This window comes from Struthio camelus, chromosome 15 (assembly GCF_040807025.1).
Source record: "Struthio camelus isolate bStrCam1 chromosome 15, bStrCam1.hap1, whole genome shotgun sequence".
Taxonomy (NCBI): domain Eukaryota; kingdom Metazoa; phylum Chordata; class Aves; order Struthioniformes; family Struthionidae; genus Struthio; species Struthio camelus.
The window spans coordinates 6,613,090-6,626,045 of record NC_090956.1 but is presented as its reverse complement, the minus strand read 5'-3'; the positions used below and the strand labels follow the sequence as shown (position 1 = coordinate 6,626,045).

Here is a 12,956-nt window from a genome sequence, read left to right as displayed (position 1 = left end):
CCAATATTTTGGCATGACTAATAATGAGGTAGATAATTTTTCTGGGAACACTTTCCTGTAAAGCAGCCTTGAGAAAAACCCCAGTAACACCCCAGGCATGTTTGCTCCTCTGGATGTCAAAGAAGAAAACACAAATTAGTTCTTTCTACAGGCTATGGAAGATTCCTAGATGGGGGTCTCAAAGTTACAGTCAGAGGATGAACTCAGGACAGAGAAACAAAACAACAGCCAACATTTCCCATGGAGGATTTGTACAGACATCTCCTCCTTACCACTTACGACAAGCTGAGATGTGAACCCTTTCGTTTGCGAGAAAGGGGGGGGTCCTCATGCCCTCTCTAACACATCACACATTCCAACTTGACCGCTGCAATTCTCTTGTTTTAAGCATAACTCCCTGCTGCCAATTCCAGCCCTAGGTCCTGTTTACCCCGCGCACTGTCAAAATAGACCAAACCCAAGACCCCAAGCATCTACTGCTTCCTGCCTGGCGCTCCTTGTTGAAGCACGCTGGCCTGGATTCTCATGCTGCCGCGAGGGACAGAGATGCAAGCGAGAAAACAAGGAGAACACACAGTATCTGAAGAAAATCCTCAAATGCTGCATTGGTAAACACAGGAAAGAGGCACAAACAGGACGCTGCACCGTGAGTTAATACGCACTGACTGGACGTGTTTAGCTCAAACAAGCAATAACCCAATCAATTTATTTGCAACCACCTTAGTTCAAATACCACTTCATTTAAAACACCCAGGAAACAAAATAATGTCTTCAGGGTCAGGTGGGGCCAGCTTCTTAATGACAGGAGAGTTTTACTTCCTGCTGACTTTCCACTCATACTAACGGTCCCTTCCAGGAGTGCTGTCAAGGTGAAAACAGCAGCACAGAACTCCAGCCTCCAAACAGCGTCCCGACCTATGATGTGCAACAAAATCTTCATTCATGAGCCACTGAGAAAGTCGTAATAGCACAGCCCCAACCCAAATGGCCCCCCGCCTGGAGAAACTTTTGTTAGGTCAGAAACGAGAACAGAAACGTTAGAAAAAGATGGGTCACTTCAAAAGATGGGTCTCCAGTTCCCCTCGGCTTCAGCCACACATCAGGAGTGATGCAGGGACAGCAGGGGAAGGATTTTCCATCAAAGGTGTACATCACTGTGAATTCCGTTATCTGTGAGCCACATCTGGCAAAAATGACCTAGAAGTCCCCCTTTCTCCTAGGTTCCTGTGATGCTGCTGGCACACACCATAACGCTAGTGAGACCAAGGACGGAAAAACAAAACCTGCTAGTGCTCAGGACCACCTCAACGGAGCGCAAGTCAATCATCCATAGAGTTCCTCCCGTTAACAGATGCAGCACGCGGGCGCGTGGCTGCCCTCTACCTCTCTCTTTTTCCCATCCATATCAGCACACTAGTCCCCATTAACTGCTAAATGCCTCCCTGTTTCCACATAGATCAAAGTACCAGAAATTGGAAAGACATGATATGAAGAACGGTGCCGAGTACATCAGCAAGCAGTTTCTGCACCAGCCACGCAACTGTTGCACCCTGTTAATGGGCAAAGTGCAGAGGCAAGGCTCAATGTGATTAAAACAAGACATGTTCCTACGCTTGCTGGGCTGCCTTGTACACACGCCGTACAAGTTTGTAAAATAGAGTAATAGTTGCTGTATCTCACAACGGTCCTGGAAGGCTTAATTCATGTTTATGAAGTGCTTTCAGATCTTAAATTGGAAGGCAGGAGAAAGCACAAGCAGTTATTATAATTGCATTATTACGTGCTGTGAAAAAAATTCAGCTTACGTTCCACAGAATTCAGGTCCTTCCCCAGACTAGCTTTACGTCCCTTGACGCACGTTTTTGACAGTAACCCAAATAGCCTTGATCTTTTATTCCCCGTAGGGTTTTCTTTTTACCTTAATGAGGTCTCTTCTTAATCTCTTTTCCAAAGGATAAGCACCTCATCTCAGTGAAACCAAGTTCTCTGAGCTGCTGCGTATCGTTCTGGTTGCCCGACTGGTTCTGTTTCTGTAATATCAGTCTGATAAGGGGTCCAGAGCTGTCAGGAGGAATACAAATGGGATCTCATTCATCACTTCCAAGATGCCACAGTACCCTCAGATTTGTATGTGATATCCCTATTTCTGCCAGTTAGAGCATTCCCCAAAATATTTCACTGCTCCTGAGAGTTGTGCCAGACTATTTAGTCCCAAATATAGCAGTATTTTTATCCTTCTCATCCATAATGCTTGGTCTTCGACCTTATCTCTATTTCGTAGCACAGGATACTCCCAGGATATATTCCTGACTACATTTCTGTCTTTAGCTTCCAATATTTCACTTCCCTTACCCTTACGAAATCACTCTGAGATCTACAGCCTTCTTGATATTGACTTTCTCCCCAGCTCTTCCGTCAGGTTTCTTCTTTTTTTTCTTTCCAATCATCTGCAAATTGCATTGTTTTTATCTTTTGCTATGCTGGAAATCTTATCATGAAAGAGAGACTTTTCTTTTTTCTTTTTTTAATTAGTACTTGGTAATATTACCAAGCTGTGAGTTTATGGCTTTGTAGATCTTATATTTTTGACACTAATTACTCACAAAGGCTTTTAAAGCAGCATTTCAACATAGCAACTGCTATGACTGTAATTAAGTAAAAAGCAGCAAATTTTTACATTTCAGAAAAAGTCTCTAGCGTTCCTGCCCTGTATCACAGCTCAGCCCCCAGTATCACTTCGACGAACGAGACCAGACGCTGAGAACACATTACTCTCGACGCATGCACAACACTTCCCAATCTCATCCAAGTACTCAGCTGATGTATTAATAGTTCTGTCAGCACAAAGAATCCACAGGGATTCACCATTTGCCTATTGCCAACCCAAAGAGCTCAGTTAATTTTAGACTTGCAGTTTCTGCTTCTTGAGGGAGAATGTTTTTCCCTCTGTTCATATGCACAAACCTCAAAGACTTGCTTTGAACCAACCACATGACTTGCGCTTGATTTATTTCCTCTCCACCATCTCCTCTCTGGGACCCCAGAAGGAACGTGGGGGGACATACTGTTATCCATAGTGATGCTGGATGAGTTGCCAGGAAGGTGCCAGGGCAGCAAGCGCTCTAATGATATGTTTGTAAACTAGCTGCTAAGGGGATGATCAATTAAAGATGTCTCAGTGGGGAGAGTTTGATTCCACTGGCCTAATTCATTTTCAAATTACTCCAGGATGCTGCCTTTTACTAATACATTATTTGTTCTGAAACTCCAAATTAAGATTTTATTGCACCATTAATTTTTATGCAGAACTTACCATTAAAATCAATGTTTTCTGTTTAAAACTTGACAGTTTAATATGAGCGATTGTCTGGCCTATTTCTGATTGCTTTAAGGCCTGGGAACTGGAGAGGTTAGTGTTGGCGTGCTGCTAACTCTGAGCAACGCTTTTGTTGCACCTTCCCCAAAACCTCAGCGCTTCGATCTTAGACCTGAGAAACACCCCTTGGCAACACACGTGCGTGTCCAACAGCACAGGCTGCTGCTTCTCATATCTCCCGGGGGACGTGGATCCTCCTTCCACTAATGAGCCAGGGAGCAAAAGGAAAGCAGTCTGGTCTCCTGTGCAGGTCAGTGCAGCCGAGAGCCATCCTCACTTCTGCCCAGGCAGCAAGAGCTCTGGGGAAAAGCCAGCTACAGGAATGTCCCAGCAGTGCGGGGTCCTCCTGCTGAGAGGGGAGAGCCACCTGAGCAAGGACCACGCCTGAGGTTATCACCCAGGCCGCGCTGCCAGGATGCCGAGACCGATGCCTCACTGCTCCTTCTTCTCCCGTAGCTGCCGGGCTCCACCTCTTGCCTCCTGCCCTATAAATAGGTTGCAACAGTGTTTTGGGGTTGGAAAACACCCCAGCCGCCTCCTGAGCTGTGATAGAGACTCCGAGGTGCGACAGTAAGATAAACATTGTGTGATGCGAGCAGGAATGACAACTATTCAGGTGCAGGCAGAGCTGTTTTACGCTACATTAGGACCACTTCTCGCCGATGCCGCCGGAGCAAGCAGCGGGATTGCACCTATGAATCACTCACACCTCGATTTCCCAGGACAACCCTGGGAGGGATGGCGTGTGACGTGCCGGGGCACTTCTCCCACATATACACATGCTGTTTGCTGACCACGCGGCCAAGACTTGGCAGATGTGTGCAGGCACGTGGTTTGTTTCCTTCCTAATCATTAAGACATCTGTTTTGTTTTTTTTTTTAAGACACTTTTGGAGTGCCTGCAGGGAAGTGGGCAGGAGGTAAGGGGCAGGGTAGAATACTTACTCGAATAAATAAAAGAACATTCACCCTCCATATCTGCTGGCAGGCAGAGGGATCTGGGAGGAAAAAAGTTTGATCCACTAAAACGAGGCATATTGAGCAAAACTCTGAATATGATATGTAGTGCGGATCTGTGACAACAGCAAACTGATCCTGCTGTTGGAATATTCATGCAAATAGGAGCAATTTCACTATGATTAAAAAGGCAATTAACTGAAAAAAATGCCAGCGATTGCAGAAGCAGCCTGCGTGTCAGTGAGGCCTCCACGCAGTGCTGAACTGACATTTTGCTCACTTTCATATGCCATCAACGAGATACTCACTACTATAGCCTGAGAGTAGTAATTACCCCAACTGGAGGCAGATGCTCTTAGAAAGATTCCAGCAAAGTCTGCACCAGCCACTTCACACGGGTGCATAGAGAGGGGGTTGCGATAGCATCCTGCCTTCTCCACCCCCACTTGCACTGCTCCTCAGATGAAAGGCGCAGGCATAAAGAGCATGCACAAAAAGAACAGGTCCAAACTAAAAATGTCCAGCCTGCAACACAAAAGCGTTGAGGGAACGACGCGCAGGCAGAACTGCAATGTCACAACCACTGGCTTCTCTGCTGTTTGGTGATGGGATTAAGAGCATTTTTGTCTCTAGGTGCTGTGGTCAGATCCAGAACGGGCAAATACTAATGAAAAACCTTAAATTATTGGTGGAATGATCTGCACGTGATGAATTTGCTGGGGAATGGCTGCTCCCCCACAAACTAGGGGATGTTAAAAGCAGCATCCCCCATTGACACCTCCAGAATAACTTACCTCCGTGCTGGTGCTCCAGCAGAAAGCTGAGGCCTGCGCTATCACTGCAGTGCTGACCGGGACACAGCACCGACCGTCGTCAGAGCTCGAAAGCCCCTGTCATTGGACATCACCACATACCCAAAGCATCAGGTGAGCTAACTGCGAAAGCAGCGGGCTGTCACCTTCCCGAAGCAAGCGATTCACTGCCAGAGCCAGGGGCTGTGTACAAATAAGCATTAGCAAACTTTTCCCCAGTGGCTGCTGCTCCATCAGCACCCTGACACCTGCGCGGCCGGAGCCACTGCAATATGCATGAGGAGGCTTCTGACTTGATCTTTTTGCAAGCTGTGTCCTCCACTTGTCTTTGATGATTAACTGAGCAAAAGGCTTAAACTCTGCTGAAGACTTTCTGCGGCTGAGGTATTTTGCAGCTAGTCACAAACTCAAATATATTTCCTGTCCAGCAGATACTGTCTACTCTTGAGAGCAATTTTTATTGGATTTGTAATCCTCCTTTCAGTTCTTTCTCTCCCCTTTTAATATTGGCTTTTAAGCCCTTTACTGGGAGTTCACTTTCTGAAGGCCAACAAGGAACAGTGGACAGAGCTTTCGGGTTTAAAAAGGAATATGCACAGAATGTTAATGCAAGAGAAACACGCAATTCTCTGACCGCTTTCAATTAAGATGCCATCTTCATCACCTTCAGCTGTCCTGGAAACTTGGATGTGCCATGAAACAAAACAAATAAAAAAAAAATCATGCTTTGAGCTGACGCTGAGACAGAGTTAACCACTTATTTCCCCAGCAGGACCTGTTCTGATACTTCCCTTGCAGATACTGTCTCTCCAGATGAGCAGAGAGAAGGCCTGGCCAGAAGGAGCGATACTGCCTTGGGAAAGCCAACTCCAGTTTGATTTAGTGCCCAGTGCTGAACAAGAGCAAGCAAGAAATGAAAGTCAAAATCATGTTCAGCAAACGAAGAACGATAGTTATGGAGGGCTGGGTCCCAGTGCAGCAAACCGCAGCCTTTGGTACCCAGTGAAGCAGCACCAGAACTTACAGCTGACACCTGGCCCTGAACTAGGACAGGATACACTTGTCTGGATGGGTGTGAAGGCCAAATCCCAGCAATCTGGTGTGTGGCCAACACTACCTTCCATTCAGAAGAGTAGTCCAACTTGCAGAGAAGTCAGATAGGTGCAGAAAATGTCCTTTTTGACCTGCTGCACTGCAGGCTGAGAGACGTCACACAAATACGGGGGCGCTGGCACAATCCCGTCATTTTTCTCCAAAGCTGAAGATGCTCCAAAGCAGCCGCTATGATTGCAGAGGTCTTTGGCTAGGCTGTCAGATAGGAACCCACTGATACCAAGGGTGGCAGGAGAGAGGCAGCGCGCAGCATACGGATGAGCAAAAGGAATTCGGAGTAGCTCGATGCAGTGCTTTTGGAGAGCATCCCTGTGGCCCCCTACCAAGCAAGGTGTTCTTTGCCTTTACCTGAACAATACATAACTCAGGATCCTTTAAAGGCGCGCGCACACACACACACACACACACACACAGTCATTTTAGACCACTCGAGCAGGTAGAAGTACAAGAATATTTTTCCTTTGTAGCTCTAGACAGAGCTTGCATGAATCAGACTTCTCTTCTCCTCTAATCAAGGGCTCTGTGCATTCCAGGGGCTCCCGGTAAAACATGTTGCCAGCCCTCCAGTTCAGCTCAGTGCTGTAAAGCCTTCTGCAAACTGAGCAGCACCTGATGTTCACCAAGGTGCTTCACATCCAGCTTAAGTAACAGTGCCAAACGAAGAAAACTATTTCCCTGGCTTGCTGATCTCTGGAAAAAAGGAACTGAATCAAGTGATGTACGGAAATCCCTTTGTCAAAAAGGAAGAGGGGGTAACTCTTTTAATTAGCGCCACTGGAGATTGGTCTGGTGAGGCCTTTGCGGCTGAACTGCTGACTGCCTCTATGGCTTGGAGCCTACTCTGGGAGCAGCAAAATTATGTAACGCAGCAAGGACAACATGAACTCTGTCTTCCCACACCCGCGTTTTCTGTTTTCTTTCTGCCTTAGCTTTCATGACCCTTCCAGTATTATCTGCTTCAGAGGTGAAGAAAAGCTCCTTACGTTTATTTTTGTTTCTGTCCTTTTAATTCCTTATTTTTGGCACTGACCTCCCTGTACAGAATCGTGAGCAGGATGCTGCAGCTTCCCTGCATCGTTTGGGTTTATGTCTGGAAACATCTGTATTTGCAATTAGAGAGTCAACTGCTTTTATGTCCCTAAATGAGGAGTTTTAATCACTGCCGTAAGATCTCAAAGGCTGTTTGGGTAGCGCAACTCAATGACACAATTCTCCGAGCAGTTGCTCCCTGAAGGGCCAGCCCTACCTGGCGACAGGGACCAGCCTTTGGGAGAAATCTCCGGCGTAGGAGCTGGCCCTCCAGGCTTGTCCTCCCCACAGAGGCCTTTTCACAAATGTAATTACAGGGAAACAGTGGGAGGCTTCCCTGCTGTTCTGACTCCACTTCACTGGCTTTCTGTGGCGACAGGAGACTGAACTCCAAGCGCTGGTGTGGGCTTGTGACAACGTCGGTAGGGAGCGAATGGCTGCACACAGAGGTTTGGCACACGGCGATCCACAGGGGATTCCTACTGCGTGGCTAAGGGAGTTATAAAAGGGACTATGAGATAATTTAATAAAAATGGTAACAGCAATGGATCCTGGGATTCCTCCAAAACTGGATCTCTTCTCTTCCATCCCTTCATCTTGGGCCTCTGTGCCAGCCCTTCATACCTTGCCCTCCTCTTTCTCCACCAGTCCCTGCTGCTTCTCCATCACCAGGATTGAGGCTCAGGCCATCACATCGAGCCCATTTCCCCTCCAAATTGCCTGTCTCTGTTCCACAGCCAGTTACTGCCCACTGATAAAACTGGGTTAACCAAACAGTTGCTGCCACCCTACCCCAGCAGTGCATGAGAGCTGGTCCACGTTGTGTCACCTGTCATCCACCTGTTCTCCAGGGCCTGGACTGCCCTGGGCCCTTCTGCCAGCTCCTTCCTCTGACCTGAGACTGCTCCTGGCTTTCTCCTGCCCCTTCTGCAGTGAACTCTGCTCAGCTTCTTACCTCCACATCCATTTTCCAAACAAGATTCCTCTCTGAGCAACCCTCAAAATCCACAGTGCCAGAAAAGGTTCTCGAAAAGCAATGCAGCTAGACCAACAGTAGGTAGCATTCCATCCACTGGTAATTAGCACCACTGATGTAATATGTGTATATGCAAAATATATTAACTGCACTTTCCACTTTATCAACCCCCCTGTGCCTACACGGAGCCTCTGTCTGTTCCCAGTGCTGCTACATGGGGGTAAATGAGTAGCATTTTGTTCACCTTGCAGTTAGACTTTACGACACGCTTTCAAGTGACCACTTCTGATGCAAAAGGAGTGTTCAAAATGTACTCAGCCCCAGATTTTCTCCTTTAGATTTATGATCTGGTCCTCTGGTATGTAGCTTTAAGTCATTTTATTTCTACTAGGAATATTTTAAAAGAATAATCTGTATGTGTATGTCAGGGAAAGGAATTAATTACCATCCTAATTAAAAGGACACCATTGAAAACAATCTCTCTCTTCTCCTGCTGATTTTGCCCTTTTTCCATGAGTAAGCTTTACATTTTTGCATGTGTATGTTTCTCAAGGAGTTTGAAGTTAACTAGGCTTTCTTTATTTATGCAACAGTATCAAGCAGAAGTTGGGCGTCAGCAAAATGCACATTAGGTGGATGGCAAAGGCAAACATCAATGATTTTGTGTAGGTCCTAGATAAATAACTATTATTTTTACTATATATAAAACCCTCGATAATGTTAAAGAAGCCTAAAAGGCACTCCTCCTCCCCAGGCTATATTTTAGGTTTAAGATCGTAAAACACGTCAGTTAGTATTTTGTGATTGCACCATGCTTTAAAAACACCAGGCCCAGGATAAACTCTGTCCCCAAAGCACAAATGCTGCTGTTAGGGGTCTGGCTGTATCAAGCCATGTCTGAGGTTCAGTTCAAGAGCAATGTGTAGAAGGTGGTGGCACCTCGGACACCACTGATGTGGGGTATATTTCCACCATCAGCCTTCTTCCCCTTCTGCCCCGCATCGCCTGCAATGTGCTTGTGCTCTGCCCCAGCCTGAAGCAAACTAGCTGGTTCCCCAGGCAGGTGAACTCAGACGTAAGGGAGCACCAGCTCTGCTAGGCTCTGAAGGGAGGATGGAGATAGCTGGATGAAGCCACCTGGCTCTGCAAGTTGCGGCCAAGCTTCAGCACAGCTATCAAAGATCGTGTCAGTAAGGCCCACACGGACCTCTTAGTATTTTGCCAAAAAGGGAGAGGAGGTTTCTTTAACCACAGTTTTATGGTAGTGATAAACAGGAAGAGTTGGGAATTGCATAGGCCAGCCCAAAGCTAATTCCAAGGACCTTAAACAAAGCAGGAAAAAATCTGATTAATCACTGGGGAAACTTCATTACATAAAAGTAGCTGACTGTCAAAAGGCTAAGTAAACAAGTTGTTTGAAGCTAAACAAAAACTTGGGAACACCGTGCAGGGAACAACCCTGAGCTCACAGAGGGATGCACGAAACAATCCAGAGCGCCCCAGGAGTATACCAACAGCTTGTAAAGGCTCACGTATAGAAAGGCTAGCCAAGGTTTACATTTCAAATCAAACAAAATCCACTCTCATACCTAATCTAAAAGGCAATCCCGACCTCCCAATCAAATGGTGCAGCGATTTTTCTAGCAGTAATCAAAGGAGAAAGAAACAGAAGAAAGGGAATACTGGACCACTGCACAATTTGGCATGTTTCAGCAGTCACCTTCGGTGCGTTTCATGCCTGACTGTTCATCGTTCTCAAAGATGGATAGGAAAGAGTCTGGGGAAAGGGACACGAGACAATATAATGGGGAGGCAATTAAAGACCACAGAAAACCAAAAGGCAAACCAGCGGCATCCTTCTCTAATTTACAGGAGATGGAGCAGACAGTATGATTGATATACACGTCTCTCAACCTAACAGTGAGAAGAGCAGTAGTGGATGTGTGCTGGTAAGAAGTGATGTACAGCATGAGAAGTGCCAGCTATGTGGCCCCTGTTGACATAGTGCTTTGTGACACTTCTCTTTCGTCCCAGGGGGATGTTTGTCTGAAACCCATCAGGGTTTAGCAATTTCTCCAAGCATTAATGCTTTAATGAGACACTAAGACATCCTCTCAAAATGCATACTCAGTCCATGCGTAGAGCTAGCAGTATCAGAGGAACATCTGCAATAAATGGTAGAGTGATTTGAGCAGTTTAAGCTTCACGCGCAGATTCAAACTTGAATAAAACTCATTTAGAGTTCGGAGTCAGTAAAACAGGCTCTCTCTTAATTTGCAGTAGATCCTCCTCAGAAAATGCCTTGGAAGAGCCAGCTTTCTCTCATTTTCCTTCCTGAAATGTTCTTCAGGCAGCTCTTCCTTACCTTATCCACTGTCACCCCCTAGGTGCTGAAGGTTCACAGACAAGTACATCAAACATGTCTGCCATCCAGGCGTGTTAGTAACTGCTTCCTGACTGGCTTGATCTTCTATAGAAAACTTAAAAGGGTCATTAACACACCAGTATATTTAATAAGGAACTGAGAAGATGGGAATAACCAAGGACCTATGTGGAATAGCTTCCATAGGAATATCTTTAAAGTGTTCTCTGGAAAAATACAGATGATGGAGAAAAGGAACCATGCCAGAGAAATCTGGGTGACTGCCCATAAATCCAGAAGAAAATTAAGTCCCCAAAGCTCTGCAAGTTTATATTGCTCTTCTTGAAATGAGCAATTGAGTAATCAGCTCTAATATTAAACAGCTTGTTCTGAAAAAAAGACAGTTCAAGAGCTGCCTTCCAGCATCAAGAGGCAGTCAGAAAACCTTGCACTAAAAGCTGGTAGTTTGGTTGTCCCTGAATCTACACGCCTAGCTGTGTTGACCACGATAATAAAATACCAAAAAAATCCGGGTTATGACAACTCTACCTGTCACCTTGCCCTACAGCTTCTCAGCTGCGTATCAGGTAGATTTACAAGGCAGGGAAACAACGGATCTGTGGGCTGCCGTAGCGCTGCCCAGCGCGGTGTGTCGTTCTCAACCACGCCATGCGAGCCGCTTGCACAGCAAGTCCATTGTCCTGTCCTGAGCACAAAACACAGCAGCAAGTGAAAAAGAAAAAGGAAAATGAGACTCGTAAGAGACTGGATATTCTAAAGCTGAGCTTATAAATGCTTTTCAGATTGCACAATTTTTTATTCCATATATATATATATATATATATATGTGCATATATATGTATATATAACCTCTCTGCTTGTCAAGCCAAGTTCCTTTTGTCAGCTTAGGTCCAGAGACCTTTAAAAATGATTGAAAGTAGAGTTTCTGTAGATAAACATGTCACTAAACTACAAGGCATTAAATTTAGGACTTTCCAGGCTAGATACAAGTTCTGGGGCCACTGGGAAGCAATGCATCTTCCTTTCCCAACAGCATGAATTTCTGTTTCTTGCCTGTATGACGTAAGGGGAAGATTTTAAATCAGTTTGAAATAGGAAGCTTGCCCATTGCGAGTCTTGAGCAGTCAAAATTATTTTGGGGGGAGGGAGGCTGGAAGGGTAGATGAAGTAAAATATGTTAAGTCAGGCAACTTTTCTTTTTAAAATGGCATCTGTGTGTCAGAGCTCGGGCATTTGGACTATCAGCACGAGTCCCAGGGGAAGGATTACCGGGGAGAGCCACCGACTCGTGCAACAGCTGCAACATTCTTGTTTCTACATCCACAAAGGTGGAACAACATAAACCCCCGTCTCTGGCAGTAACAAATATTTGTAGCTATTTTACCTTCAGATCAATACAACTACAGCATGTGGATAAAAACAACCACACACACATTTGCTACTCTACTATACACAGTTGAGATAACTAGCAACCATACAAATGACTCCTTCTCCTGTCCTTTTTGTTGTTGCCTGCAGGCACCGCCAGGGTTAATTCCTTTCATTGTGTGTGCATAACTGGGTTGATAGGAATGAACCATCCAGACCTGCCAGCACATGAGCAGAGCTTCCTCGGAGAGAATGCACAAGGCTAACTCTTGAATATTACTTTTTAATGACTGCTGGCCAGGAAGGATGGAGCACGATGGAACAGGGCGTGCAGAGTCTACAATAAAAACACGAGAGGTGAGCAGACTGGGTGCCAGGATGCACTGGGCTGAGGTCAGCGCTGCTGGCATGTCCGTGCCTTCCTGGTTTTGCCTGCAGCCCTTATCAGTCAAGTAACACTAGCTGCCTTGTGCTGCTGTAAACCTCTGCCAGCTGAATAGATCAAAGAGAAAAGGTCTGAACTTGTGGGAATCTACCTGAGCCATGCTAAGGTGAGATTGAAATGTGGAGTGAGGGTCCCAGGTTCAGGGCAGCTGGGCCATAGGGCTTATGCTTAAAGAAGAAAAAAAAGATGCCCAGAGACCATCATCAGACTCCCCGGGAACCTGCGGTAAGGTCGAAGACACAAATACCCATGGATCCAGGAGAAACAGCATTTTGTGTCATTTGTATTTATAGAAAACCCTGAACCCAACTAGGCCTTTATCAGCAGATTATGGTTTCAGAGGCCAGAGGCTTGCGAACTTGAAATAAAGAATATACAGACTTCCCTGTCCCTCTCTCACTCCAGTGGCCTTACAGTAGGTGTACATATCTGATTCAGCTCTTTCTCAGGAGGCTATTAATTTTTGGCTCTGTACGTATAGGTCTATTACAGGCCCAT

General features: G+C 45.9%; 1 protein-coding gene across 3 annotated transcripts in view; it reads right to left on the bottom strand.

Moving 5' to 3' along the window:
• Positions 1 to 12,956, bottom strand: part of MAD1L1 (mitotic arrest deficient 1 like 1) — a 373,922-nt gene that overhangs the window by 23,789 nt on the left and 337,177 nt on the right. Inside the window, exon 18 of one of the 3 annotated variants that reach the window (XR_011134664.1) lies at positions 1,919 to 2,061. The exons of the other annotated variants lie outside the window; for them this stretch is intronic. The gene's annotated coding sequence lies outside the window, so the exon portion shown is untranslated. The remainder of the gene's footprint in view (positions 1 to 1,918; positions 2,062 to 12,956) is intronic. 3 annotated transcript variants of the gene reach the window in all.